General features: G+C 53.2%; 1 protein-coding gene across 10 annotated transcripts in view; it reads right to left on the bottom strand.

The window, feature by feature from the left end:
• Window positions 1–27,347, bottom strand: part of ZCCHC17 (zinc finger CCHC-type containing 17) — a 1,254,002-nt gene that overhangs the window by 584,221 nt on the left and 642,434 nt on the right. Inside the window, exon 1 of one of the 10 annotated variants that reach the window (XM_050796190.1) lies at window positions 16,924–16,933. The exons of 8 other annotated variants lie outside the window; for them this stretch is intronic. The gene's annotated coding sequence lies outside the window, so the exon portion shown is untranslated. Of the gene's footprint in view, window positions 1–4,389; window positions 4,400–16,923; window positions 16,934–27,347 lie in introns of those variants that run through there. One more of the 10 variants, XM_050796201.1, reaches the window with a different exon arrangement.

Raw genomic sequence — 27,347 nt, 5'->3', positions numbered from 1 at the left:
TCCTTCCTTCACCTCCTTGCTCTGCTCTCCCTTCGTCCCCCAGTCTCTTCCTGCTCTGGCCCTCCAAGGAGCCTGTCACAACAGTGCAGCTCTCACACGGAGCTGCCCCAGCAGGCGCAGCAGCTCTGAGAAGGGAGACAGTTCTTCTCCCTGTTTCACAGGCAAGCAAGCACAGGCACAACAGGGTTAAGTATCCAAATTCCCAAGTAAGGGGTGAGCTGGGAGCACCCCCCAAAAGACCCACTCCAGAGCCCCCTCTCCTAAGCTCCCTGCAGTGTGCCCACAGCATCTGACTTGGGGGAGGGAGTCATGCAGGCTTATGTCTTTTTTTTTTTTTTTTTTGAGACAGGGTCTCACTCTCTCGCCCAGACTGGAGTTCAGTGGCGTGATCTCGGCTCACCGCAACCTCTGCTCAAGTGATTCTCTTGCCTCAGCGCCACTACCGCATGGGCTAATTTTTGTATTTTTTGTAGAGACGGGGTTTCACCATGTTCGCCAGGCTGGTCTCGAACTCCTGACCTCAAATGGTCCACCGACCTCGGCCTCCCAAAACGCTGAGATTACAGGCGTGAACCACCGCACCTGGCCAGGCTCATGTCTTTGAACGGCCACATTTAAAGAAGGCCTTGAGAGGGGAGGGAGTTGCACATGTCACATAGCTGGTTAGGGAGCAGAGCCCAGGGCTGGGCCTTGGAGTGGAAGAGGCTTGGGTTTGAATCCCGGCTCTGTGCTGTTGCTTGTTGTGTGACCTGGGCGAGTCCCTCAACTCTCCTAAGTGTTATTTTTCTTGTCTTGAGGCCAGCAACACCCTCCTGCGGGATGGCTGCGCTGACCCGACGCGCCGAGACACACCTCTGTCTGGGGCAGGGCACATCCCCGAGGTGCCAGTTCCTTTTCTTCCCCTTCCCTGCACCCGGGCGCCAGAGCTGACCACAGTTCGGGGGCTGACATGTTCCAAGGCACTTACACCTCAGCAGTGGCCTCTGAGCACCCCCGGAACCACGGCCTTTCATCAGGGTGCCAGCCCTAATCACCCAGGGTGCTCCTGCAAGCCTTCAGGTCAGCAGGAGTGAATCCCCAGTGGCAGAAGGCCCAACCCTGTGGTGGGTGGTGGAGAAGAGGCTTGGAAGGCTGCAGTGTGTGGGATCCCTTCCCACATCTCCAGGGTGTGCGGCCAGCCCTGCCGGCAGAACGGCTGCCATGCTGGGCGGCAGGTAACTGAGCTGGCTGAGCCTGCACTTCGTTATAGGGATGGGGACTCAACGTCTGGGGGTTCAGGAGCTACAGATCTGTCAGGAGGCGCTGCTCAGTTTTCCCCGATCAGACCTCATTCCCAAACAGCCTTTCCTGAGGGGGAAGGATCCAGGACAGGGCCTCTCCCTGTCTTCTCCCTATGGCCCATTTCTCCTTTCCTAACAACACCCAACCTTTGTGTGTGTGTGCCCCGTCCTGGGCTCAGGGCACTCGGTGTCTTATTTGACTGTCCAACAGCTCTGTGCAGGAAGCACACTTGGGTCTGATCCAGAAGAGAAAATGGAGGTTCGTCCACCACAAAAGCCCTTGCTCAAGGCCATGCAGCTACCAATTCGTCAACCAAGATTCGAAGACTACTTGGCTGGGTGTGGTGGCTCACGCCTGTAATCCCAGCACTTTGGGAGGCCGAGGTGGGTGGATCACCTGAGGTCAGGAGTTCGTGATCAGCCTGGCCAACATGGTGAAACCCCACCTCTATTAAAAATACAAAAATTAGCTGGGCGTGGTGGCAGGGGCCTGTAATCCCAGCTACTTGGGAGGCTGAGGCAGGAAAATCACTTGAACCTGGGAGGCTGAGGCAGGAAAATCACTTGAACCTGGGAGGTTGTAGTGAGTCAAGATCATGCCACTGCACTCCAGCCTGGGTGACAGAACGAGATTCTGTCAAAAAACAAAACAAAACAAAACAACTACATTCTTTTTTTTTTTTTTTGAGACGGAGTCTCGCTCTATCGCCCAAACTGGAGTGCAGTGACCGAATCTCAGCTCACTGCAAGCTCCGCCTCCCGGGTTCACGCCATTCTCCTGCCTCAGCCTCCTGAGTAGCTGGGACTACAGGCGCCCGCCACCTCGCCCGGCTAGTTTTTTGTATTTTTTAGTGGAGACGGGGTTTCACCGGGTTAGCCAAGATGGTCTCGATCTCCTGACCTCGTGATCCGCCCGTCTCGGCCTCCCAAAGTGCTGGGATTACAGGCTTGAGCCACCGCGCCCGGTCAAAAAAACTACATTCTTAACCCCTACTCAGGGCTACTGTGGGTCAGATGGGAAGTGCAAACTCGAGTAGGCAGCAACCAGCAGGGACATCGGTCCCCCGTGTTATGAGAAGGAGGGGTCTATCCTTCTCGCATGATGGGAACTCTAGGGCTGGCGCACAGGTCAGCAGCATTGTCAGAGTGCAGGTTCTCCCAACTCCATTGTCCCTAACTTGTGGTGTGTGCCCTGGTCGTTCCAAAGTGCCTACTGTGCCTCCAGCGCTCACGTTTCATTGCAGGCAGAGAGGCACTGGAAAGGCAAAGGTCTTGGGAGGCTTTTTTAAAATCTGGGAAGTGACTGGGTGTGGTGGTGGCTCACGCCTGTAATCCCAGCACTTTGGGAGGCCGAGGTGGGCAGATCACCCGAGGTCAGGAGTTCGAGACCAGCCTGGCCAACATGGTGAAACACCGTCTCTACTAAAAATACAAAAATTAGCCAGGCGTGGTGGCAGGGGCCTGTAGTCCCAGCTATGTGGGAGGCTGAGGCAGGAAGAATAGCTTGAACCTGAGAGGTGGAGGTTGCAGTGAGCTGAGATGGCACCACTGCTCTCCAGCCTGGGCGACAGAGCGAGACTCCTTCTCGAAAAAATAAAATAAAATAAATAAAAATAAAATTTGGGAAGTGAAGCCTTCCTCATAGACTCCCACCTAGATCTCTTTGGTCAGAACATGCCCCTGGCTGCTCACGACTGGAAGGTAGTCAGGAAAATGAGCCATGAGCCTTCCAGCCTCAAGAGCTGAGTAAGGCAATGGAGGGGCAGCTGGGGAAGGTGTTGGGGGTGGGGATCCATGTCCCTGCCTGGCTACTGCGGTCCTGCTACTGAGTCCATGCCCCCTGCAGAGGCTCCACTCCCGCAGGGGTGTTGAGGGGCTTCCTTAATGTGCCTCTGCCCCCCAAGGTCTGGGAGGTGACAGGAAGCCAAGAGAGCTTGAGCAACAGGACAATTTGTTCTCGGTGCCTCGTTTTCCTCATCTTTAACACGAGGCCTTCACCTCACCTCCCTGACAGAGTGGCTGGGGGGATTAAATGAGACAGCGTGCACGGGGGCTGCGGGGGCTGAGCCGTGGACGCTGCATGGCACGTGGTGTTTCTGGAGTGCTGCTGCCAAGCAATTGCCTTCTTCATCCTGGCTTCAGGTTTCCCAGCTGCAAAATGGGATGAACGAATCATCTTCTATGCCGTGGGGTCATTCAGAGGATTAAATGACACTAAGCACCAAAGTGCTTCAGGGGCCATCTTCATCTGCTTCTGCTGATTTCTGTGGGGGGGAGTCATAGAAGGTCAAGGCCCCTGTGAAGGTTCTTGCACCCAAGAGGGAAGGTACTGTTTCCAGATGCCTTTTTGAAGAGGGAGGTGGTGGAGGGGAGGGAGGCCCTGCCAAAGCCCAGAAGCCCCCGGACACCTCCCACTCAGGTCCCCACTTCCTCCAGGGGAGGCCCTGGGACCCATCAGATAGTCCGCCTTCCAGGGGCCCATCGTGGCTGACCCCGGCACCCTCCCTGCTGGAGTCTGGGGTTGATTAATGGCTCCCTGCTGGGCTTTGAGCCTTCAGCCACAGTGGCCCAGCCTGCTTGGCTAGTCACAGCCGCTGTCCCCAAACCTGGCTCCAGGGAGAGTGGAGGGGCTCCCTGGGACCGGCCTGGGGCCCTGACCTGCTCAGGAGGGATGCAGACAACCTCTGCCTCTTCATCTCTCCGTGCCTCAGTTTCCCTGCGGCTCAGCATCTTGGGAGAACAGGGGATGGTGGAGATGCTGGAGCCTCTTCCACAGTTCCATTTTGTCTTGGCCCCTGGTCTCCATCTAGGCCCAGCTGTCCGGGACCTGGAGAGCAAGCGCAGGTGTGGTGTGCAGGGGGATGCGGGTCTCTTGGGGTGCCAGTCCCTGCTTTGCCCTGACCCGTTGTGTGATGTTAGACAGCTGGCTTCTGCTCTCTGGGCCCCATCTCTGTAAAAGGGTCCCCATCCTAAACCTCTTCCAACCTGGACATCTCTGTGGCTGTGAATCCATGGCTCAGGATGTCCTCTGCCCGAGGACAGCTTTCCACACTACCTGGGAGCCCCCTGCCCAGGAATGTGTCCCAGGACAGTAGCCCATCCTCCCTGTCCCCTGTCCAGAGCGGGAGACTCGCTGAGTTGGCGGGTGCAGTGCGCCCTCTGGTGGCTACTCAGGAACACTGCTCCATCCGAGCCCTGGTCGCTAAATTTCCCACTGGGCTGCTGCTGGTGGTGGTGGTGTGGGATGGGAGGCGGGGGTGGCCCGCCGGGGCTGTAGGGGTAGCAATTTTCTTTACTTTTGGGGGGATGGGTGGAGGTGGGGTTGATATAGTTCTGGCCACCAGCATCACCAACATGTGTACCTCAGAGGAACTAAGGCCCTGACTGGGATTTTTTTCCTCCTGTTTTGCAGACCCCCGTCTGATGAGCTGATAGGGTACCTTGTCTCTGTGAGATGAGTGGCAGCATCCCCACATGGTGGTTGAGGAGACTGAGTTTCAGGCGGCCTCGTGACTGGGCCACTCCCGACCTCTCCAGCCTCAGCACCTGCCCCTTCCTGGGACACCCAGGGCCTCTGGCCTCCCAGGCGAGACTCACACTGTTCCCTCTGCCCAGAATACCTTCTACTTGGGAGGACTGTCATCCTTTAAGTCTTAGCTCAAATGCTCTTTTATTTATCCTTATGTTAGAAATTGTGGTAACGTATTTTGTCCATTTCTGTTGCTTGTAACAGAATACCTGAAACTGGGTAATTTACAAAGACAAGGAGGCTGTGAAGTCCAAGGTTGAGGGGCCGCATCTGGTGAGGGCCTCCTTGCTTTTGGGGACTCTGCAGAGTCCGGAGGCTGCACAGGACATCCCATGGCGAGGGGGCTGGGGTGCTGGCCCGGGTCTCTCTTCCTTTTCTTATAAAGCCGCCAGTCCCATTCCCATGATAATCAATTAACCATTAACCCATTAATCCGTGAATCCACGAATAGATTAGATCATTCATGAGGGCAGAGCCTTCATGACCCAGTCACCTCTTCAAGGACAACCTCTCAGGCCGGGCGCGGCGGCTCACGCCTGTAACCCCAGCACTGTGGGAGGCCGAGGCGGGCAGATCACAAGGTCAGGAGTTCGAGACCAGCTTGGCCAACATGGTGAAACCCTGTCTCTACTAAAAATACAAAAATTAGCCAGGCGTGGTGACGGGCACCTGTAATCCCAGCTACTTGGGAGGCTGAGGCAGGAGAATAGCTTGAATCTGGCAGTGAGCCGAGATCGTGCCACTGCATTCCACTCCACTCCACTCCAGCCTGGGTGACAGAGCAAGACTCCGTCTCAAAAAAAAAGACCAACTCTCACCTTTCAGTACTGCCACATTGGAGATTAAACTTCAACATGAGCTTTGGAGGGGACAAATGTTGAAACTGTAGCACAGATACATAACATAAAATCTATCATTTTAACCATTTTAAGTGTACAGTTCAGTGGCATTCACGATACTCCCAGTGCTGTGCAACCATCACCACCGTCCATCTCCAGAGCTTTGTCATCTTCCCAGCCTCAAACTCTGTACCCATTAAACATTAAACAACAACCCCCATTTCTTCCCTCCTCTCTGCCTCTGGCAACCACTATTCTACCTTCTGTCCCTATGAACTTGACTACTGTAGGTATCTCATACAGGTAGGATTATATAATAGGCTTCTCCTTTTGAGTCCGGCTTATTTCACTCAGCATAATGTCCTCAAGGTTCACCCACATTGTAGCAGGCGTCAGAGTTTCCTTCATTTTTCAGGCTGAATAATATACCATCGTGTGTCTTGATCGCATTTTGTTTATCCGTTCATGCATGGATGGACGCTTGGGTTACTTCCCCCTTTTGACTATCGTGAATAATGCTGCTATGAACATTGGGGGTGAACAAATATCTGTTCAAGTTCCCGTTTCAGTTCTCTTGGGTGCATCCACAGAAGTAGAATTCCTGGGTCATGTGATAATTCCACGTTTAATTTTTGAAGGACTGCCATATTGTACTCCCACAGCGACTCTACCATCTTACAGTCTTGCTAGCAATGTACAAGGGTTCCAATTTCTCCACGTTCTCACTAACACTTGCTATTTTCTGTCTTAAAAAAAAAAAAAAAAACAGATGGCCAGGTGCAGTGGCTCATGCCCATAATCTCAGCAATTTGGGAGGCTGAGGCAGGAGGATCACTTAAGCTCAGGAGTTTGAGAACAGCCTGGGTAACATAGTGAGACCCTGTATCTAAAAAAAAAAAAAAAAGTTAGCTGGGTGTGGTGGTGCACGCCTGTAGTCCCAGCTACTGGGGACACTGAGGTGGGAGGATTGCTTGAGCCTGGGAGGTTGAGGCTGCAGTGAGCTGTGATCACACCACTGCACTCCAGCCTGAGCAACAGAGTGAGATCCTGCCTTAAAAAAAAACAAAAACGCCCATGTGGTGCCTTCTCTGGGATTTATCAGGTGCCTGGGATGGAGTTCCCTACGTGGCCAGCAGGGGGCGACCTTGACCCCCAAGACTCGGAGTCTGTCTGGGCTTGAGGGTGGGGAGGGCAGAGCGGAGGGCTCGGGCACCCTCAGTCCAAACCACTTACTTTATCCCCATTTTACCCTCCTCACCGCCAACCCAGTTCCCAGCCCCTGACTGCAGAGAACCCTGCAGCAGGGACTCAGGCAACTTGATAGAAGTGGGAGAGGTCCCATTAACAAGCTGTGTGACCTTGGGTATGTGTGCGGCTGAACCATTCAGAGCCTGCTTCCCATCTCTGAAATGGGAGGCTACCACTGCTGTCTTGAGGATCCATCGAGAGTCCTGCAAGTCAGGCATTTTGACTTCCTGGAGGGTTGATGATGCTGCTGTTTTGGGGAATGGAAAAATGAACATTTACTGGGTACGAATTAGGTGCTGGGTGCTTCCAATAGGACATTTTATTTTATGCCAGCATAGTGAAGTAAGGAATGTTATTCCCACGTTACAGACGAGGAAACTGGGCTCGGAGAAGAGAAGTGAGTTGCTCAAAGCTCACATAGCCAGAAAACGACAGAGCTGGAGTTCAAACCCAGCTTCTCCTTCTCCTCCAGGTGACCATTCAAACAAAGGCTAATGTGCGCTCTGACTCTGTGGCCAGGCCACCTGCCTTTGGCTCCACCACCTACTAGTTCTGCCCCCAAGGGCTGATCATTCCACCTCCCCGAGGCTCAGTTTTCTCATATGTACAATAGAGCTAATAAGCCTTGGATGATTCCGGATTTTAACAGTGAAAGGAAACATCTTGTGTTAAAGGGAAGTCCCGGGCACAGCCGCTTTCAGGGATGGAAATAACAGAGTTATCCTTCTCTATCATTTATTCTTGGTTTCTCAGTCGCCTCTCCACCTCTCTGGGCTCTGCTCCTCTCTGGGCTGGTGGCCTCACTTTCTCCTGCTGCAGGCTTGCTTTCTTGATGTGATGGGTGAAGAAAGGAAGGCAGGGCCACAGACAACATTGAGCTTACATCTTTCCAGCTTTTCACCCGAGAGAGAGAGAGAGAGAAAGAGAGAGAGAGAGAGAGAGCGAGAGCTTCTCTACTCACAGCCAAATAGTAAATCACAGGGAAAGAGTCTGATTGGCTAGGCTTATCTATTCCTGGGCCAATCACTGTGGCCAATTGGAGATGAGGCATCCTAACTGGCTGATCTAGGTTACATGTGTGGCCCTGTGGTTGGGAGTGGGGTCCGGGTGAGCAGCCTCTCCAGAACCACTTGGAGTGGGGCCAGGGCAATCAGTCATAGCTAACGCGTCACTTACCATGTGCCAGTGTTGTTCTCAGCACATTGAACGCACGAATTCATTTAATTCTCACAACCAGGGTCCCATTCTACAGGTGAGGCAACCGAGGCAGAGAGGCACACAGCTGGTGAGCGGTGGGATTTGAACCCATTCTGGTTCCAGAGCACAGGCTCTAGTTCACCTTGAGGAAGGCTGTGGCGTTATCAGAAGCAGAAGGGAAGGGCTGCCTGGCAGACAAACCCTACTCCATCCAGCACCCGTGGGATTCTTGGATGACAAAGAAGTCACCCTTTCCTGGGCTTGGCATACAGTAGGCCTTGTGGAATAGATGTTCTTCCCTTTCCTTGGAAAATCAGGGCAGACCAACTTTATCCCCAAGGAACCAGGTTGGTGCTGTCCGGTTGAAAGTTCACTGTGGACGTAGCCCCAGCCTAGGAAGCTCCAATGGCCACTGCTCCCCGCTAGGAAAACAGAAGGTGGTCATTGGGCCCTTCCGCCCCACCAGCCTGCACAGAGGGCTCTCTCAGTGTGGAGGGAGCTTAGGTGAGAGGTGTGAAGTGGGATGAGGGCAGGGAGTCTGGCCGGATCCCCCCTCATCCTGCTGCCACCCGCACCATGCTCCTTCCCTCTGTGTTATCCTTGGAGCTGAGGCTGGGGGCGGGGGGCTCACCAGGGGTGGGGGTGAGCCTCTGCTGGGTACACAAACACCACTCAGCCATCCAGTGGCCAGTGAACAAGGCGAGCCCTCAGCAGAACTCGATATCGTTTCCAAAAACAAGCCTGGGCCCTTGGAAGGCTGCATTCCTCCCTGCTGCTGACAGCTGCTAATTTATGCTAATCAGATGCAGGAAAACCCCAAATCCCCAGTGGGCCCTGGGGGACAGGGAGGATCCAGCCCTGCTGAGCAGGAGGGTGAAGTGGACCTGTGTTCCCGTGGCCTCCCGGCCCCTGCCCTGCCCTGGGCCCCAGAGTGGCCTCAGTTTTCCCGCCCAGCTCCTGCCCTGCCCAGGGCCCTGGAGTGGCCTCAGTTCTCCCGCCCTGTCTCTGCCCTGTCCAGGACCCCAGAGTGGCCTCAGTTCTCCTGGTCCCTCGCTCTGCTAGGCGAGAGGGGCTAGGACCTTGTCCCGGGTGCCAGTGCCCCTGAGAAAGATGAAGGGAATGGGGGTTTTGGGGTCAGTTTGCAGCCTGTCTGAAAACAGGCAAAGTGGCTGCCACCAGCCACACACTCAGGCATTAATTCATTGACTCCTCTCCAACCCTGCAAGGTGGGAGTCACTGTGGCTGTGGGGAAACAGAGGCCTGGGGTGGTTCAGTGACTTGCTCAAGGTGGCCTGGAGATGAAAGCATTGGGTGGCCACTCTGGGGTCAGGCATCCTGGGCTGAGCTCCTCGATTGGCCACGGAATGACTGTGTGACCTTGGGCAAGTTGCTTCACCTCTGCGCGTCAGTCCCCACATCAGTAAAGCGAGAATGATGGCTATATGTCCTCACGGGATGTTTGGAGCATTAACTGAGATGTTGGCACGTGGCGGGCAAGAGCAGAGTTGGTCATGACCTTTGGCAAACTGTGGCGTGGCCTGGAGTCTGCCTCCATGGGTCTGACTCCGAAGCCCAAGTTCCTCCAAACGCCCCAGGCTCTTTCCTCCCTGAGGAGTTCGGGGACAAGAAAATCCCCAAGGTGCAAGCCCTTCCCATCCGAGGCCCCCACCCACATGATATGACCAACTGCAGAGTGCAGGGCGGCAGTGAGAGTCCCTGGGCCTGCTCCGGACTCCTCCAGGCCTCTCAGTAGGCAGCCTCGGGTCACGGAAAGGGCATGGGGTTGAGGACCAGGGACGAGGACTCCAGCCCCGGCTCGGCCTCTTCTTTCCCACCAAGTGGCCCAGGGGTGGCCTTTTTGCTGTGAGATGAGACACTGGACGTTGCATTCCCCATGGTCTGCAGGGCTGTGTGTAGGGTGTTACCATTTCTGCCTCTTACCTTGGCCTGTGCTGTTTCTAGGCCTTGATCCCCCTTTCTCAGGTCAAGGTCGGTCTCTTCAGTCCAGCCCTGCTGGCTGCCCCTGGGTCCCTGTGACTTTCCTTTCCTTCCCATTCCCTTTTCCCCTTTCCTTTCCTTGGAGTCTCACTCTGTCATGTTGGAGTGGGGGTGGCATGATCTGGGCTCACTGCAACCTCTGCCTCCCAGGTTCAAACGATTCTTGTGCCTCAGTCTCCCACGTAGCTGGGACTACAGACACGTACCACCACGCCAGGCTAATTTTTGTATTTTTAATAGAGATGGGGTGTCACCATGTTGGCCAGGCTGGTCTCAAACTCCTGACCTCAGGTGATCCCCCCGCCTCGGCCTCACAAAGTGCTGGGATTACAGGCGTGAACCACTGCGCCAGGCCGAGAGTGCATTTCCTTAACCCTTTGCTGCTGGCCTCATGCTCGCTGGGGTCCATTCTCACTCCTTCCCTCAGACTCCCTCCCTCCCTCCCCACTTCAGCTCCCCTCATCCCTCCCCAGTTGCTCTCCTCACCACGCATCTGCAGCCTGACCCGGTCACTGTGGCTCAGGCACTGGCACGGGGGTGGGATGGCCTGGTGGTCAGCACTGGCTGCTACATGTCTGTTTCCTCACAGGAGGAGCTGACTGAGCCTCAGTGTCCCCAGATAAGGAGGGGAGGATGCTCTCAGAAGCGCTAAGTGAAACCTGGGCAGCCCTTCCTCCAGAGCCCAATGTCCACGAGGACCAGGCTGGCAGGCATGGGCCTTTCGGGCACCAGCGTCCTGAGGGGCTGAGCTGTTGGTGACTGGATCATCCTTCTCTGAGTGTATCATGACCTCTGGCTGTGTGAAGAACACCAGAGACCGACTATGGCTTCCTTGGGCTTCCAGAACATTCTTGGGTTTCTGGAACCATCAGAGCCATGGTGTCTGGTGATTCTGGGTGGGCTGTCTGGGGGCCTGGGCCTTACAGCTGTGAAGAATTCATTTAAATTTTCCACGGAGGGATTGGCTCCCGGACAGCCATGTGAGTTATTTTGAGGCACTCTGGTCGGTGCTCTCTGCCCTCGTCCAAATAAACGAGCCTCACTGAGTGGGCCTGGAAACCCCACCCAGCCTTGTTTATGACCCTGCTGGGCTCTGCGGCTGGTCGGTGGCCGCAATCCGGCATCTGCCCCCATTCCCTCACCCCAGGCTGGGTGGAGTGGGCACAGGACGGTAACATGTCCTGGCCTATTCATGGCAGTGTGGTTTCTGGGCCAGGCAGGGGCATCCTGAACTGAAGAAAAATAAAAATAAGATAAACATAGCAATCCCAGTGTCACCCCTCTGGGAGGCCTCCCCGCGTGTGACAGGGTGTGCGGTGCAGCCGGACGCCGGGAGAAGACCGTGTCCCTGCCGGCCTACCGTGGGCACACAGCCCAGCACGGGCAAAGCCGCCCTGTGATTTTTCCACTGAGAAGTGCTCCAGCACATTCAAGGTTGGCTCTGGTTGAGTGTCTGGGGGTCCAGGGGTCCCATCCCTTCTTTCCCTCTGTGTTGCCCCCCAGCCAGAGGCTCATGCCCAACTGCCTGCTCTCTCAAGGTCCTCCCAAGAGGCCGGGTTCCCAGCTCGCCTGGGAGGTCCGGAGAAGGTCCCGCTGCCCGCTTGGGGCTGGCCTGGGTCTTTTCCAATCCTCTAGTGAGTGAAACATCCTCAAGTCCAGGCCTGCTCAGGGCATGGGGCAGAGGGTCCCTCACATGGAACACCTTTGGTGACCCACGGAGCTAAAAGATCCTCCCGCTCCCAGCAGTCAGCGGGGAAGGGACAAGGCTCGCAGCGGGACAGACTCCTCTGTCCCCTGTCTTTCAGTCAGGACGACTGCAGGGGCAGCCGCGGAAACCAGCTTTGCAAAAAGTTATACCAGTTATATCCGGGGCCAAGCCCCCACACACCGGCAGTTCCTGTCATGGCAACATGGATGCCATGCGGATGGATTCCATTCAGTGGCAGGCTGGTAAACAGGCTCTCTGAAAAAACAAAGCAACCTACCAACCCCAAGCACAACAACTACTGCTTTGTAGTATTTATCAATTCTCACACTTCCACAGAGGCCCGTGAGGCCATTGAACGCAGAGTTAAGCCACGGGATGCACCCGTCCTGTTCCCACGCCCACCATAAGCTGGGGAGTGGTCTCCATTCACAGATTCAGATGTGTGGGGAAAGCACCCTGCCTCTGCTTCCTGAACCGACCTTTGTTTCTATTTTAGATCCTCATTCCATTAAGTGATGGAAGCCCCACATCTAGACAGCATGGGTTCCTGCCCAGGCTTGTCTAGGGTGTGGGGGTTTAGGTGGCGCTGAGACACTGGTGGGCAGGGACACATTAGATTCTTAGCGTTGTCCCCTCTCGGCTTCCCCTGTGATGTTTGCATTCCTTTTCCTCCTTCCTTCCCTCCCTCCCTCCCTCTCTCTCTCTCTCTCTTTCTCTCTTTCTCTCTTTCTTTCTTTCTTTCGATGGGGTCTCTCTGTCTGTCATCCAGCCTGGAATGCAGTGGTGCGAACATGGTTCACTGCAGCCTCAACCTCCTGGGCTCAAGCGATCCTTTCACCTCAGCCTCCCAAGTAGCTGGGACTATAGCCATGCACCACCACGCCTGGCTAATTTTTAAATTTTTTTTTGTAGAGATGGGCTTTTGCCATGTTGCCCAGGCTGGTCTCAAGCAATCTGTCCACCTCGGCCTTCCAAAGTGCTGGGATTCCAGGCATGGGCTCCCGTGCCTGGCCTTGTGTTCTTGTCTAGACTTTGCAGGGAACTGCAGAGTCCTTCTTTGTTCCTGACCACAGTGTGTCTTCAGAGCCTCCACATCAATGCCATGTTCATGTCACTGTGAGAGTCACCACGTCAGTGCCGGGTCCGTGCCACTGTGAGAGTCACCACGTCAGTGCCGGGTCCGTGCCACTGTGAGAGCCACCACGTCAGTGCCGGGTCCGTGCCACTGTGAGAGTCACCACGTCAGTGCCGGGTCCGTGCCACTGTGAGAGTCACCACGTCAGTGCCGGGTCCGTGCCACTGTGAGAGTCACCACGTCAGTGCCGGGTCTGTGCCACTGTGAGAGCCACCACGTCAATGCCAGGTCTGTGCCACTGTGGGTAGAGGGGCAGCATCCGGTTGCATCTGTCCCTCTGAGAGAGCTCTCTGGCCCTGTTGCCCTCCAGGCAACACCCCATGCTTTCCATGGGGTGGCTCTGGCCATGCCCTGGGCTCTGCTCTCACCATATGCTGTCTTTCCCTGGGCCTGGGAGAACTGTCACCTCCAGGGGGGTGCAGGGACCCCCCAACCCCAGCTTTCTCCTCTGTTCCTCACCTTTTACCCCGGTCTCAAGGGTGGGGAGGATATTTCTGGTTCATCACGTGAGCTTCTAAATTTTCTGTACTATTCAGAGCGTGGGCTCTTGAAATGTGGAAAACCGGGTACTCTGACTGCTGTGCCTATGTTCTTCTGTGTCCTGCTCAGCTGCCCAGATGTGGGGACTGGGAGCAGAGGGCAGGGAGGGAGGGGCAACAGCAAATTCTGGAGAGAGAGGCATTGGTGAATATTTCAACAGATTATCCTGATAGAACAAACACAGAGAGGTTAAATGACCTGCTCCGGGTCACCCAGCAGGTCAGAGGCAGAACCAGCCAAACCAAATCTGAGTCCTTGGCCTCCAGCTCAGTAGAAGGCAACTAGTGAGAACATCGTGATGTCCCTTTGAACAGATCGGGACGAGGCCCAGAGCAGGGAAGAAACTTACCCAAGTGGATGCAGCAAGTCGAGGCAGAGCGAGGACTAGAACTCAGCATGCCGCCTTTGCCTGGTGTTGCAGCCCAGAACCCCCCGGAAGCCTCAGAGAGCCTGAGGGAGGAGGAGAGAAACGTCAGAGCAGGGAGCTACTAGGCTGGCTGCTCTGTTCCTGTGTGGCTCAGGAAGCGCTTGTCCCCTGTGAACATCTATTTGTCATCTCCTTTACTGGGGTGCTTTGAAAGGTGAAGGACGGGCCAGGTACAGTGGCTCATGCCTGTAATCCCAGCACTTTGGGAGGCTGAGGCAGGAGGATTGCTGGAGGCCAGGAGTTTGAGACCAACCTGGGCAACATCGTGAGACTCCATCTCTACAAAAAATAAAATAATTAGCCAGGCACAGAGGCTCATGCCTATAGTCCCAGCTACTCAGGAGGCTGAGGCAGGAAGACTGCTTGAGCCCAGGAAGCCAAGGTTGCAGGGAGCTGTGATCGCACCACTGCACTCCAGCCTGGGTGACAGAGCGAGACCCTGTCTCCAAAGGAAAGAAAAAAAAAGTGAGGGATGTGTTTCAAGGCAGGCTCCTTCTTCCTGTCTCCTGTCTGACAATCTTGGCTGTGACCTGAGATTTCTGAAGCCCCCATCTCCTTTCTGATTTTTTAACAATCTCAAACACGTAAGGACATCCCAAGTACAGTAGGGAAAGCTATTTTTCTCCCTGGCCATCTGAGACTAAGTTGCTGTCATTGTGCTCTATCCCTGCTGAATACTTGTGTCTGTTTCCTATTAATAAGGACGTTCTCCTACACAAACACGATGCCACCTGAAAATCCCAAAGCGATCCTCACACTGTATCCTAGGTCCCCCTGTTGTTCCAGGAATGTCCTAGCCATTGAGTCGTCCTGTCTCTTTAGCCTGGAACAACTCCTCATCGAGTCTTGGTTTTGCACCCTTGACATTGTTGGAGATTCCAGGCTGGTGTTGGAGAACGTTCCTTATGTTGGGTTTGTCTCCTCTTGGTTATATCAGGCCGGGCATCTTCAGAGGGCTGATCTCAGAGAGATGCTGCGTCTCCTCCTGCATCCCTGCAGGTGGCTCGCGGTTCTCATTTGCCCTGGTACCGATGAAATCCACTGGGCTCCCTTGGTTGGCTTCTCCACTGTAGAGTGACTCTTTTCCCTTCATTGTGGAAAAGGATTTTGTTGGGTTGGGACGCTGAGATGCTGTGGGTAGCCAACTCCACACCAAACTTTTGTCATGCATTCATTAATTCACATCAGCCTGAACTCACAGTTCCCTGTTTTTTTCAGTGGATGATGATGTGTTACTGTGCGTGTTTATTTTGATGCTCAGAAGAACCCGGAGGGACCTCCGTCATGTCCCCAGTGATGGCCCTGTCATTCCTTGATTTCTTCCTTACTTTCTGGCACAAAAGGTGTTTCAGGCTCCTCTTGTTCTTTCCCTGGCGTAACCCTGGAATCAGCCATTTCTCCAATGCAGGGGCTAATTTTAAGCTTTCTACCAGACTCCCAGATGAGGCTGAACATTTAGTTAACATCTCGTGTGTGTGTGTGTGTATGCATGCATGTTAGATGTGTGTTAAAAAAGTGTATTTATGAAATATAACATTAAAAAAGATCAGAGATTCTAAAACTGAGGTTGGGCAGTTCTTTTTTTTAAAAATATATATAAATACACTAGAAGCTTTAAGCCTGGGATGGTGTCCTGGGCCTCTTGTGGTTTCTCCCTCGCCCATTAGCCTGTGAGGCGCACGCCCCTGACCTGGCCTCTCCCGCCTGGGCCAGCACATCTGAAGCCCAGAGGGGCACAGGCGAGGCTGGAGTCCTGCAGAGCAAATATAGCCCCTGTGCAGGGCCAAGGGAAACAGCGTTGGGTCAATATTAGCTCATGCGAAACAGGCCTGAGGAACGTGTGGTTTGTCCTGCTCGGCCTCTGGGAGGGAGAGGTGGACTCAGGCGCTCACAGCAGCGCTTACTATTGTTGGGCCAGCCTCATTCTGTGTGGATGGGGAAACTGAGGCTCAGATGTGGCAGGGCAGGGACTTGCCTTGGGTCACAGTGCTCAGAACAACACTCTTTTGTATTCTACTTTCTATTCTACTTTCTATTTTTTTTTTTTTTTTTGAGATGGCCTTACTCTGTCGTCCAGGCTGGAGTGCAGTGGTGCAATTATAGCTCACTGAAAGCTTGATCTCCTGGGCTCACGGGATCCTCCTGCATCAGCCTCTGGAGTAGGTGGGTCTACAGGTGCACACTTCCATACTGGCTGACTTAATTTTTTTTTTTTTTTTTTTTTTTTTTTTTGAGATGGAGTATTGCTATGTTGCCCAGGCTGGTTTTGAACTCGTGGTCTCACGTGATCCTCTCGCCTCAGCCTCCTGAACTGTGTATTCTCCATTCTTTTCCTTCAGGTGTTTCTGGGAAGCAGCAGAAGTCAGGTCAGCGAGCACTGGACTGGGAGTCGGGAGTTCTGGCCCCATTTCTGTCCAGCTCTGCGGTGGGACTCTGGGGATGTTACTGCTTCATTCTGGGTCCTTTTATCTCAAAGGTTCCTTCTCCCTGAAAATTACAAACTTTGACCTTCAGTGCATCTGCTCAACTAATTCAGGTCCTCAAAATGGAAATTCTTTAGAGGCCAGGTAGAGAAGGTAAATGTGGGGTGCGACCGGTTCTGGGACAACAGGGAGAGGCAGGGACAGTGGAGAGCTGGAAGGTGTGCGCCTGTCATGAAGACATTCAAAGTAAAACAACAAGGTGGTAGGACCACGTTGACCGCGAGAAGCCCGGAGCATCTACAGGCCCGGCTGATGACTTTCAGGTGTAGCAGGGCTGAGGCAGAGCAGAAGGACAGAGCCCCGACTCTCGCACCATGTCCCTCCGCACCTGACCCTGGAGAAGAGGGAGGCCTGGCTGGGGCTGCAGTGTCCAGGCCCGGGAAAGTACCCTAATGGCTGCTGCGAGGCTCAGGGGTGAGACGTGGCCTTGAGAAGCAGGGATTGGTCAGGCCTGGGAGTGACGTGGTCCCTGGTCCAGCCCTTCTTCCGGGCTCTCTGAGATTTCATCTACACTCCAGCTGCCGGGATGTGCACACCCGCCCCTGTCCACCTCCTGCTTTATCTGTAGGCCCTGCTGCCTCAGCCTCCTATCTCCCAACTCCAGCTGCTTCCCCCACCTCTTCTTCCTGCCACAAGGGAAAGTCACTGACCACCAACTGCTGCCCACACCCTGACCCAACCTCCCCGGACCCCTCCAACCCTTGGAGAAGCTGAGAACCTGCTTCTGCTCATCCAAGGCCAGCATTTGAGTTCCAGTCTGCCACTTAGGACCCTGGGCTCTAGGATCTTGGGCAAATGGCTCAACGTCTCAGAACCTTGGTTTTCTCATCTGTAAAACGAAAGGTCATCTGGCCTTGCTGGATCACTGGGTTGCGCTGTTGTGAGGATTGAACCAGGTAAGGTAAGAGAGTGAGGTCCAGAGCTGCTGCTCAACACACATTCCTCCTTGCAGCTTTGGCTCCCAGACTGGATCAGAAACTCAGGTCTCAGCGTACCAGGGCCTACCTCCTCCTGCAAGCCTTCCCTGCTTGCTAAAGCCCAGGTGGAACTCCCAAAGAATAAAATAGCTCCAAAGTGGGGGAGAGAGAGGGGAGCAGGAAGGAGCTTTAGTGTGCAGCTAGTACATAATTCGCATTTTGAAGTTCATGAGGGGAACTTATTTGACAAAGGGGTAAACTGAGGCACACAGAGTCAGTCTGTACACGAAGCAAGTAAAACAACTGACTTCCGGCTCAGTGCTCTTCCCGCCACAACACCTGGCCTTGTGATTCACAGCCCTTCCCTTCCAGCAACCCCGGACAGTGGCCTGTGCCACTCGGTGGACAAACACTATGGATGCTCACTTCTGTGCCCAGGCTCACCTCTGCCTGCTCGAACCTCCGCTCCAGACTAACACAGACAGGATGAGGACACAGCATGTCCGGGCCTGAAGCATGGTGCAAGCCAGGACACACAAGTGACTCAGAAGAGGGACTGATGTAAAAGCAGCAGCATGAAAGTGCTAGCAAAAACCGTGGAGGAAAGTTTTCATTTTAACAGATACTATAAATTACATTATCAACACATTCAAGTTCCTTTTAAAAATGGTGAAAGGCCGGGCACGGTGGCTCACGCCTGTAATCCCAGCACTTTGGGAGGCCGAGGCAGGTGGATCACTTGAGGTCAGGAGTTTGAGACCAGCCTGGCCAACATGGTGAAACCCCGTCTCTACTAAAAATACAAAAATTAGCCAGGCGTGGTGGCGCGTGCCTGTAATCCCAGCTACTCGGGAGGCTGAGGCAGGAGAATCGCTTGAACCTGGGAGGTGGAGGTTGTAGTGAGCCGAGATCGTGTCACTGCACTCCAGCCTGGTGACAGAGCAAGACTCTGTCTCAAACAAGAAAAAAAAAAAAAAGGTGAAAAATTCCATAAGCAAATCCAGGGATTCTTGCGACTTACATTACAGGTAAAAGAAGAATTTCCTTAACATCAAAAGAATACCTGCAAATCAATAAGAACTGGACCAACAACCAGAAAAAAAAGTGGGCAGAGGATTGGGGCAGTTTCTAAAAGAGGAAATACAAATGGTTCCTAAATATGTGAAAATATTCTTAACCTTCTAAAAAGAGTTGAACTGCAATGCAAACTGTTTTTTATCAATCATATTAGTGAAGATTAAGAAGTCTGATTCCTCACTGTGTTGGTGAGGCTATGGGGAGTGGCCACTCTTTCACCTTGCTGGTGGGAGTACGAATTGGTACAATCTCTGCGAAGGGCAATTTGCTGATACTGAAAAACACTGGAATGATGGTACCCTTTAATCTAGTAATTCCGTTTTCAGGAACCTAACTTCCACATGTATTGTATTCACACATGTGAAAATGATACGTGTACAATAAGTGCTTATTGCTATAGCGTGTGTAATTGCAAAAGGCTGGAAACAATCTTATGTCTGTGGGTTAAAATTTATTTAATGATGAGATAGTCACCCAAAGGAATAGTATGCAGCCAAAATAAAGACTGGGTGCACTCTTCATGTAATTAAATGGAAAAGGCTGGGCCCGGTGGCTCACGCCTGTAATCCCAGTACTTTGGGAGGCTGAGGCTGGTGGATCACCTGAGGTTAGGAGTTCGAGACCAGCCTGACCAACATGGTCTCTACTAAAAATGCAAAAATTAGCTGGGCGTGGTGGCAGGTGCCTGTAATCTCAGCTACTTGGGAGGCTGAGGCAGGAGAATTGCTTGAACTCGGGAGGCAGAGGTTGCAGTGAGCTGAGATTGTGCCACTGTGCTCCAGCCTGGCAACAAGAGTGAAACTCTCTCCTTCCTCAAAAAAAAAAAAAAAAAAAAAAAAAAAAAAAAATTTAAACGGAACAATCTCCAAACACATTAAGTGTTGAACAGCTGGTTCAGAACATGGTAAGTTATACTACTATTTGTGATGCTGGTGTGTATTTGAATGTGTTTGCATACGCATAGAAATCTCTGGAAGGAAACACCACAAAGTAGGTAATCATGTTTGTCCTAGTAAGAATAACAGGGTAGATGGGAGGGGCTAGATGAGTACTTATTTTTCACTGTATATCCTTTTGTATATTTTCAACTTTGTACCATGTGCATTTGCTATCTATTAAAACATAAATTTTCGAAAGTGGGCAGCAGGGGTATTATTTTACCCACAAGGAGAAGGGCTAATGCCAACATCTCACACATCACTGAGGGGCTGATGGAGAGGGAGGGGAGATGAAGAAGATCTATACCTTGTACATATCTCAGAATTCTTTTCAGTCCTAAGCAGCATCAGGAGATCATGTGGGGTGGTGGTAAGTATACAGGATTTCATGCCTGAGCCCGAAGTCCAAATGTACTTCCAGTAAACCGCTTCATTCCACAATCCTCAGTTTCTTAAGTCTGTAAAATGGGGGCAACACAGCGCCTCATTCACAGGGTTACACTTGTGCTCTGCGATGCTGCCCCTTCGGCGTTCCCGGACATCACCATGACCCTCTGCCACCCTCTGGGAACTCCCTCTGGGGCAGGCTCCCTCTCTGCTCCCCTTCCCAGGCAGGAGACAGAGCCACATTGCTTAGCAAAGCAGCTGAGGGTGGAGTGGAAAATGTCAACATCAGATAGCACCATGGGAAATGGCGTGCTTCTCCAACCACAAACGCCCCCACGTTTCCCTCCAGTATTTAGGGGAGTGGGGTGGGGCTGAGGCTGGTGAGGCCTTGTACACCTTCAGGCCTTGTACCCCTAAGCTTTCTTGGCCAAGGCATCCTTGGGTGGTGGAGAGTGCACTAGCAGGGGCCTTAGCCCTCTTGGCTGCCCTGCTCTGGGACCCAGGAGAGGTGCTGCATGTGGGCTCTGCTTCCAAGAAGGCCTTGGCTTCTGTGGAAAGCTTCAGACAGAGAGGCAGCACCTGATTAGGGGGAACATTCCAAGGCTCAGTTGTCTGGCTATGACTCTGCAGGCAACAGGGAGCCATTGAAAGTTCTTGAGCCAGGCAGGCTTGTTCTGAATGAGCCTTTAGGAAGTACAGGTGGCAAAGGGGAAGGTGACAGGTTGGGGACCACCTGTCCAGTCCAACTTCCTCAATGTTTTCTTATTCTTTGAAGTAATTCTTCAAGAGGGGCCGACATATTGTTACCTCCATTCTACAGTTGAGAAAACCGGAACAGCTGAGAGGTGGTGAGATTGACTCTTGGTCACACAGCGTGCCGGGGGCAAAGCCGGTGTGTTGACCAGGTTTGTCCCTTCAGGGTCTGTGGACTTCCCCTACACCCGATACCTCTCTAAAGAGGGGCTTGCTATTTTTAGCCCACTGGTGTCATCTCGATTGTGCCTTTGACTAAGAGATGGCATTGTTACCCGGCTTGTCTCGTGATGCTGTCACTCACGTTGTGACTATTACTGACCTCTGCCTTCCCCACCTGGGGTCCTTGGGGCTGCCATCTGCGGCCCCAGCTTCACCCAGCCCCCAGGCAGCCTGGACTGGGGAGGAAGTGTGGTGGGAGGGCTTCTGTGAGTGGGGCTGGGATCTGGCGGGCACCCTGAGTAGACGGCAGCCCCTGCAGCCAGGGTGGCCTTGGTCACCGCTCTAGGGCCTAATGCAGTGCCTGGCACATAGCAGGCATTCAAGAGATACCCGACGCTGCTTGGATAAATGAATGATACAGTCGCCTGCCAGATTAGCATATTCACACTGTCCCCCTGGAGGATGTCAGAACAGACCCAAGTTCTCTTCATGACAAGGCCGGTGTGTGCGGGGCCACATGGTCTCCTCACATGCGTCCTAATGGGGGCATCCTCACAAGCACAGGTCATGGGCTCCAGGAGCCACGGCAGAGCTATTCTGTGGGAAGTGCGACCTTTCAGTTGGATGCGTGCCCTAATTGATCTCCTCGTTTGACAAAAGGTTTTAATTGTTCAAGTATACATGTAGCCAGGTGTGGTGGCTCATACGCCTGTCATCCCAGAACCTCGGGAGGCTGAGGTAGGGGCATCTCTTAGCCCAGGAGTTCGAGACCAGCCTGGTCATCAAAGTGAGACCCCATTTCTACAAAAGATAAAAAAGTTAGCTGGGCATGGTGGTGCATGCCTGTGGTTCCAGCTACTTGGGAAGCGGAGGTGGGAGGATTGCTTAAGCCTGGGAGCTCAAGGCTTCAGTGAGCTGTGGGCAGCACTGCACTTCAGCCTGGGTGACACAGCAGGACCTTGACTCAGAAAAAAGAAAAAAGAATATGTGTATATATATTCTGAATTTGTTGGTGGCCTACACCTCCTGCTCTTTAGCCACTTTCTGGACAGTGGCCTGGAGCCCCAGGCCTGATAGATCCCAGCCCTCCAAGCCCCTTGGCCAAAGAAACCCTGCCCTGCTGGGTGGAGCAGTGCGGCTGGCCCAGGCAGCAGCCCCTGGAGCCTGGTTGGTTCAGGTCAGGCCTCTTCTTCTGCTCCCCGCCTTTTGCCACAGCAAAGTCTCAGGTGTGGGGTGGCATGGGGGGTTGGATCTGGGCAGTGGGGGTGGAGGAAACCAGAAAGATTTGGGAGGTGGGAGGGAAGCAGAATCCACAGGGCTTGAAGGTTGGGAGGAGGTGGAAGTGAGAGTGAGGAGAGAGAGGAGGCTGTGCTGCAGTCTCTGGCTGGGCAGTGGGGAGACTGGAGGGGCCAACACTCAGACGGGCCAGTTTGAGATGTATGGAGTGCACGATGGCTGTGAGGTATGTGTGTGTGTGTGTGTGTGTGTGTGCCATACAGGGGTGCTGAGACTCAGTGACTGATCTGGGCAGGCACTAGCCACAGCTGGAGTCGCCAGAGTAGGGATGGTGGCCCTAGAACAGCAGGGGTGGCCCCCTCATGGCCCGGCCCTTCAGGCTGCTCTGTGCCAGGCACTGGCAGGGGGAGCCTGAGTTGCAGTTAGGCTCTTCAGCCTGCAGCTGGCTGAAGATTTGTGGATGTCCCTGAGAAGGATGCAGTCAGGAGGCCTGGCTGGCTGACCAGAGCTGCCCAGCTGTTTACTCAGTGCCGAGGAATTTGAGGGCAGCAACAGCCCAGTCACTTTGGAGTGGGTCCAGCCTCTGGGTACAGCTGCTCGGAGTAACCTGCCTGGTGCCAGGGCCTGGCTGAGAGGGGCCAGGCCTCAGAGAGCATGGATTTGGACCCCTCCTTGATGTTATAGACAGGAAAACAGGCTGGAGTGGGGAAGTGGCCATCCCAAAGCCCCACAGCAATTTGGTGCTCCAGTCAAGACCAGAAGCCTGTCTAGAGGGCAGCAGGAGGAAGTGATGGAGAGCTGTCACTGGCTGAGATGCTCTTGTTCCTGTGTGTCCTTGTTCACCACCTCTCCTACTAGAATGTTTGCTCCCTGAGACCAGGGACCTTGTCTGCCTTGTTCACTGCTATGTCCTGAGCACACAAAACAAGGCTCTTGTTGAAGGGATGAAGTCAGAAGGCCTGGTGAGGTTTTTTCCCTTATATTACAAGATGTCCAGAGAAAGGAGGTTCAGGGCTGGTACAGAGGCTTCATGATGGCATCCGGGATCCTGGCTCTTCCTCTCTCTCCTCTCCACCATTAGGGTATGGTTTTTGTCCTCATGATCCCCAAATGGCTGCCGTGCCTCCAGGCATTGCACCTGCATTTCCAGAAGGTAGAAGGGAGTTAGGACAATGGGTAGAAGTCATGTGCTTATGAAATCTGTCCCTTTCAAATCAGGAAAGTTGCAGCTTTCTTAGAAGTGACTAAATCGCACACCGTGTGTAGTAGTTCTCTACCTCGCTTCTTTTTTTTTTTTTTTTTTTAAACTATCTAGAGCCTAGCCCCAGACTTGGTCCTCAGTGGGACCTGTCACTTTTGTTGTTTGCAGGTGGTTGTTGTTTTATTTTTTAAAATAAAAATCCCCTAGCTGGGAGAATCCCCTAATGAGGTAACTCCTACTGTGGTATTAATGGCAGTTGTGCTATTTTAGCCACCAACTTCTTAAGGTGCCTCGATCTCTGAGGTTTTTCCTGAGGATGGGGTCAGCAGCAGGGAGGAGGTGGCTCTGGCAGAAGCCGGTGCTTAGGAGGGAATTACCTAGTCCTTGTGGCACCCTGGATGTGCTATGACAATCCCCACTCTACAACTCAGAGTGAGGCCAAGGCTGGGTGGAGACCAGGGCCAGGAGTGAGCCGGGTTTCCCAGCTCTGCACGGACAGCATTGGCTGCACCATGTTCTAAAATGTTCCATCTTGGGGTGTGCCCAGAGCTGATATTCAGCTGGAGGGTGCTGGCTTGGCTATGTAGACTTCACAGCCAGTGCCCCTTCTGCCTGCTCTTCCCATCTCCCTGGAGCCTCCTGCCTGCAGAGCCTGTGGCAGCAACAGACTAGGATATGGTATCATTGTGCCCCTGGGTGCAGCCAGGGACCCCTGGACTGCCTGGCTGAGGGGAGGCCTCCTTGGCGTGTCTGGCAGACAGTTGGGGTCCCCTGCCTGCCCACTGGACTGAGCGGCTGGTCTTTGGAAGGTCTGATTGTCCCCAGGCCGCAGGCCTGTGGGCTGCCCTTGCCAGGCTGACTCTCCAGGCTGACTTCAAGGCCTGGACCCCTTCCACAGGCAGGGGAGTAAGGGAGGGACCCTGTGGGTTGCACGTGCAGGCCCTGACCCCTGGTGATCGTGCTGGGTTCGGAGCAGGAGACAGGAGAGAATGTTGTGCCATTTCTCACATTTTTCAGGCCTTTGGCTTTGGCCGTACAGGTTCCAGACCCAAACCTCAAAGGTAGAAGTGAGGTGGGGCTCGCAGCCAGGAGGGAGTCACAGGCCAGTGGTCTGGCAGGAAGCTGACCTTCAGCCTGGGTGAGCTGCAGGGGGCACCCAGGAGCCCCTCAGGAGAAGACAGCCCTGGAGCCACCTTGGCTGCCACCACTCACATGCCGCCCACGCAGCTGTCCCCAAGGAGGACCTGGGTCCTGGCTCTGCTCCTGACCAGCTGTGTGTCTTGCAGCAGATCACTGGCCCCTTGGGTCTACGGGAGCTGATGTGTGCCTCTCTGCTGCCTTCCTCTGCTGGCCGGGGCTGGGGGAGGCTCGGCTGAGAAAGGGTTTAAAGGACAGGAAGAAGAATCACAGTGATAATCGTGATCAAAATGCCTCCCACAGTGTGCAAGTCCTTACCATGACCCAGCCCCTCCTAAGGGCTTCATCTAGGTTAATGGAAAGGACACGAGACTCCCAAAGTCTTTGTTTAAATATGAAAGCTGGCAGAGTCGTGGGTTTTATTTTTACCTCCAGGCATGTGGGTGAAGAGGGAAGTTCTAGTGATGTTCTGACTTAATAAAGAAAGCTTACAAGTAATTCTGCCTTTGAGGAAACAGAGTTGTCTGTTTAAATATTAATATACCATGGCAGCAAATTATTAAGCAGGATAACCAGCCAGAATCACAGAACTTTTCAGGATTAGAGATGACTCTCTAGGGTCTGGGGACCATCTCTGAAGTCAGGGGGGTCTTAGAAGATTCCTCTGTCAGAAATAACATTGACAAGGGCAGTTTGACAAGCAGATTTGTATTTGCCCTGCTGCGGCCGTGGCAGCATGGAGCATTTCCTTGTCCTTATCTTGATGAATTCAGAGGGCCTGAAGTTTTCAAGGGTTCCACATGTCTGCAAAGAAGGTATGAAAAGCAACTTGAAGAAACTCAAAACGTATCATTCGTAACGGAAAACAGCAGAATATAAATAGTGAGCTTATGTAGAGTGCTGCCACCTGCACGTACAGACAATGAGATGGGCATTACCATTATCCACACTTGGTGCAGGAGGAAGCGGAGGCTCAGGGAAGTTCACGACTTGGCCGGGGCCACACAGCAAGGAAGTAAGGGCTGTACTCGTGCAGATGGGGACTGTGGTCTTGGTGGAGTGCGTTGGGCTCCAGCGACAGGGGGCCCAGGCTTGGCTGTGGTCTCCACTGAGCAGCTGTATTTGTTCCCTGTGGCTGCTGTAATAAAAGACCAGAAACACAGTGACTACAACAACACACATTTATTGTCTTACAGTTCTGGAGGCCAGAAGTCAGGAATGGGCTTCGCTGAGCTAAAATCAAAGTGATTCCCTTTCGAGCCTCTAGAGAAGCGATTCCCTCGCCTTTTCCAGATTCCAGATGCAGCCTGCACTCCTTGGCTCATGGCCCTTCCTCCAACTTCAGAGCCAGGCGCGTGGCAACTTTCAGTCTCTCTCTGATCTTCCTTCACTTATGGGGTCCCATCTGATGACCTCAGGGCCATCCAGATAATCCAGGATAATCTCCCCACCCACCTCAAGATCCTGAATTTCCTGGCGCCTGTGGAGTTCCTTTGCCATGCCAGGCCATGTATGCACAGGTTCCAGAGATCAAGGCGGATTTTTTTTTGGGGGGTGAGAGGCATTATTCTGCCTATCGCAGTGGCTTTGGCCAAAAGATCCGACCTTTGGGATAATAGCTATCCTCTCCATAGGGAGTTTGGTGGGAATTAAAATAAGGTGATTCAGACTTGTATTCCACAGGGAGTGACTGAAGCACCTGCCAAGGGGCCAGTGTGTGCTGGAGCCTGGTGACCCGGTGATGGACAAATGATTCCATCAGAACTCCTGCTTCTGCGAGGGAGGCAGTGCCTGAGGGGACCCAGAATCAGACAGGTCAGGGGTTCAATCCCAGCTCTGCCTCCTCCTAGCAGCCTGAGTATGGGTGAGATCGGGGAGCAGGGAGGGGCTAGAAGGGAGAAAACAAACAGATGCATTCATGTGACCTCATTTCACCTTCACCGCAGCCCTGCCAGGCAAACTTCTGTTCCCTCCCAACCCCCCCGCCATTTCGCAGAGGTGGAAACAACAGCTCAGAGAGATCAAGTGCCTTGTCTGAGATCACACAGCTACCAAGTGGGGAGCTGGGATTCCCCATGCCCCAGGATTCCCAAACGGATGCCACCCACTCCACCTCCAGGGCTGTCTGCCACATCTGCTTCCTACTAGGCTGTGGCTTCCTTAATATGTTCTTTAAATCGACTTACTGCCTTTTTTATTTGAATGCGTTCTTTTAAAATGAGACTTTATATTACTCCTATAAATGGAAAATCACAGGATTCATGGGCTAGTTATGTATATTTTTATAATGCACATTAAAATGAATTTATCACCGTAAAAATGAGAAATGTTCATTCATAGACCATGTACAATTATTCCACATGCCATCAGTGTGTTTCATCCCTCTCTTTGGGAGTCGGCTTCGCACCTGTCCTAGTTTCACCAAATCACAATGTTATGAATGGCTATCATTTATTATGATATGAAATCGTCAAATGGCTTCTGTGCACAATCAAATGCAGACTCCCCAGCATGGTCTCAGGGCCCTCCTGGCCCCTGGTTTCCTGATCTCCAGTTCCTCTGGCCTTGCTACTCTTAGACAAAGGAGGACTTCTCTTGTTTTTCTGCCTACTCAGCCAGAAGATCCCAGGTCATGGGCCTGTGGAGCCAAAGTTCTTAACCACTGCACTGTGTCACCTTTCTATGATGTCCGGCCTCAGCAAGGCTTATGAAGGAACAGAAACAGACTTTAAAATGAAGTTGGGGGCTGGGTGCGGTGGCTCACGCCTGTAATCCCAGCACTTTGGGAGGCCGAGGCGGGTGGATCACGAGGTCAGAAGATCGAGACCATCCTGGCTAACACAGTGAAATCCCGTCTCTACTAAAAATACAAAAAATTAGCCGGGTATGGTGGTGGGTGCCTGTAGTCCCAGCTACTTGGGAGGCTGAGGCAGGAGAATGGCATGAACTGGGGAGGCAGAGCTTGCAGTGAGCTGAGATCACACCACTGCACTCCAGCCTGGGTGACAGAGTGAGACTCTGTCTCAAAAAAAAAAAAAAAAAAAAAAAAAAAGGAAATGAAGTTGGGAAGGGATAGGCCAGGCCTCCCAGGAGCCCCAAGCTTGTGGAGTCCCCTTGGTCTCATTGGCACAAGGAGAATGGTTTGATCAAGTCCA

The sequence above is a fragment of the Macaca thibetana genome, chromosome 1 (genome assembly GCF_024542745.1).
Source record: "Macaca thibetana thibetana isolate TM-01 chromosome 1, ASM2454274v1, whole genome shotgun sequence".
In the NCBI taxonomy this organism is placed as follows: Eukaryota; Metazoa; Chordata; class Mammalia; order Primates; family Cercopithecidae; genus Macaca; species Macaca thibetana.
The sequence above is the reverse complement of the archived record's forward strand: the minus strand, read 5'-3'. Positions and strand labels throughout refer to the sequence as shown.